General features: G+C 54.5%; 1 pseudogene; it reads right to left on the bottom strand.

Moving 5' to 3' along the window:
- Nucleotides 1–504: 504 nt before the first annotated feature.
- On the bottom strand, nt 505–2,731 carry LOC126071704 (exocyst complex component 3-like; annotated as a pseudogene).
- Nucleotides 2,732–2,932: the final 201 nt, after the last annotated feature.

Genomic DNA, 2,932 nt, shown 5'->3' with positions numbered 1-2,932 from the left:
CGTGACCAAACCTCCCTAGTACCTGCACACTGGACAGCCTCCAGAAGCCTCTCCTCCGGGCCTAGCTGCATTCAACCCAGGAGCAGCTTCTGGGCCTGCCAGAGCATCAGGAGTAAGAGACCTGCAACTGCTGGAGCAAAGAAATGCAAGGCCTTCAGGCTCTTTAATTAAGCAGCACGTGTTTACACCTCAAAGCTCATGATGCAGCCGGAGCTGGGCATAGGCCACGCTGACAAAGCATCCCCTGCACCAACCAACCACAACAGGCACCTTACGTCAGAGCCCTGATGCCCAAAGTCCCCAGCTGTCAGAACACCTGGTTCTTCAAACGCCAAGTTCAAATGCAGCTTTTACAACAGAATTTTAGCACCTGAAGAGACAGGTGCTCACACCTGAACTGACCAGGCGTGAGACATTGAAAGCCACACTGCTGACACATGCTTCTGAGCTTCTGGGGCGGGTGGGGATGTCACACAAGTATCGACATCCAGCCGGAGCCTACGGCTACTTAAGGAGATTGGTCACTTTCAGACTTGGCACAACGATCTCCTTGAAGATGGGCACATATTTGGGTTCGTCTGGGTCGGGCCCTGCCCCAGCATCTTGATGATAGTCTGCTTCATGTCCCGGCTGGCGTCCCCTGGCACAGCCAGCAGTGCGCCGATGTGCTCGTCCCTGATGTCTGGGTACTTGGTGACGAGTGTTGAGACCTCCAGGTAGAGCAGGGAAGGGTCCGTGAGTTTAACGACCTCTGCAGTGGCCACGATGGTGTCGCAGTGCCCGTCCACATCCTCCCCAAACCCCGATGCCAGCTTCTGGAAGAGGAAGCGGAACTGCTTGGCCTCCTTGACCATACACTCCGCTCCTTCCTTGCGCTCCTCAGCGCTTCTGCATGATGGCCTGCAGGTACTCCACCAGCATGTGCAGGTGCGCCTCTGCAGCCACCCACTTTTTATATGGCTTTTTAATCTTGGCAAAGTCGTTGAAATAGTCTTCCATGGTGACACAGATGATATCCACAGGGCTTGACCCTAAGAGCCACTTCTTGGTCATCAACTGGTTGAGATGTTGCTCCAGATCCAGGAAGACCTCCTCCAGCAGGCTGCTGCAGCCTTCCTTGGCAATGGTGTCCAGGACCACGTCCATGCTGGGCTGACTCACAGACATGCCCTCTTTCCTGTCACTTTTTAAATACTTCTTTTTTAAGCTGACTATGAACTCTTTAAAGGTCTGGCAGTTGTTGATGATTGCCATCATGTACTGGACGTAGCAGTGTGGGTGCTTCTGGTTCCTCAGGTGTTCCTCTTTGTACAATTGCGTCTCCTCTTTGTATCTATTTAAGAAAGAATTCACTTGCTGAAGACACAAAACCAGTACCTTTTTTTTCAAATCTTCACTTATCTGAGCAGCAACTTGAAGATTCTGTTAGAACATCTGGAAGACAATGGCAGGAAGCGTGGTCTGGTAGTAGCCGTCCTGGTCGGCCTCAGGCTCAGCCTCCTTGACCCAGTCCTTCTGGTCTGTCTACAGTGCTTTCCGCAGCCAGGCAATGATGTTTGAGGTGAGCGTTGACATATATGTGCCCAGCAGCTCAGAGACCACGTGTGGGGACAGCAGGGGCCCCTGAGCCTCGGTGTCCACTTCCAGGGCCAGCTCCAAGTTTCCCATCATCTCCGCACTCGTGTAGGTGTTCAGGACCAAGTCAAGAGGCTCACAATTTTGTTTGCCTCTAGGTCTTCTGAGGCCAGGTCCTGCATCCGCGTGCTGAGGGCCTGGTGGTACATGTCCGGGAGGTTTCTGAGGATGTCATAATGGGGAGAGAAACACTGCACCATCAAGTTTTTCACCACAAGGAGGTCATCCAGCAAGTTCTTGCGAATGATCTCCAGGTGACAGACCAGCCACATTTTGTCAGACTCCCTGGTGTCGGCCTGTGTGCCCTCAATCCGTGTGGTCACAGTTCTGTCCAAGGTGGCAAACATCTTCTCCTTCCACTTTTTGGGCCTTCTGGGTGGGATGAAGCCCATCTGCTTGCTTCAGTCAAGCATGCACCTGTTGATCTTCTCCTCCCATTCAATGATGAGAATAACAGAGACCAGCAGGGTGGGGTCTCGGCAGACAGTGACCAGGGACTGCTGCAGCACCATCCACAGCTGCTTGCCAGCTCCTCTGAGAGGTGCTGCGTGCTTCTGAAGTAGCCCTGGATGAGCGTCACATCATCCGTGTTCTGGCTGTCCATGCGGTACTGCTCATACATCAGGTCATCCCACGAGCACTCCAGGTCCATCAGCTTCCAGTGTGCCTGCAGCAGCTCCCCCTTCTCAATCAGGTCCTCTGTCTTCCGGACGATCTCTGGCACTGAGAAGATGTTCTTGAGATTCTGCACAGCAGCAGAAAGCTGGCTGTGCTGCACCATGGCGTCCTTCACATCCCGGAGGCTCTCAGTGGTGTTGATACTCTGCCTCCAGTCCTGGCTGACGTCCGCCAGGGGCTGCTGGATGTCCTTCACATCGTTGAGAGCGTTGTGCAGCTGGCTTAGGCCTGTGTGCACCCTGTCCAGCTGGGTCTGGATTGCAGCCTTCGATCTGGCCTCCACAGAGGCCTTTTTCCGAGCCTTTCTTCTGCAATACTGCTCCACTTTGTCCAGTTGGCCAGGGCACTGCAACATCCCAGCTACCGTCTGGACCACTGTTGCAACAGTTTCCCAGTCTGTCTCCTCCATAGTCAAAAAGTAGGCCAAACCCCCTTCCCTGTCATACTAGAGGTTTCCTCATGCTTGTCAAACCACCTTTCCCAAGCACGGCGGCACAAACACCTGAGGCATCCACCTGGCGGACATCCTTCTGGGCCCTGCCCCGCACAATCGCCCAGCCTGTCCCACCCCGGCCACCCGCTGGGAGGGCCCGGCTCCACTGCGGCCCCCTCCTCTGTG

The sequence above is a fragment of the Elephas maximus genome, chromosome 3 (assembly GCF_024166365.1).
Source record: "Elephas maximus indicus isolate mEleMax1 chromosome 3, mEleMax1 primary haplotype, whole genome shotgun sequence".
NCBI classification, from domain to species: Eukaryota; Metazoa; Chordata; class Mammalia; order Proboscidea; family Elephantidae; genus Elephas; species Elephas maximus.
Note: the sequence above shows the minus strand (reverse complement) of the source record. Positions and strands in the feature narration are given on the sequence as shown.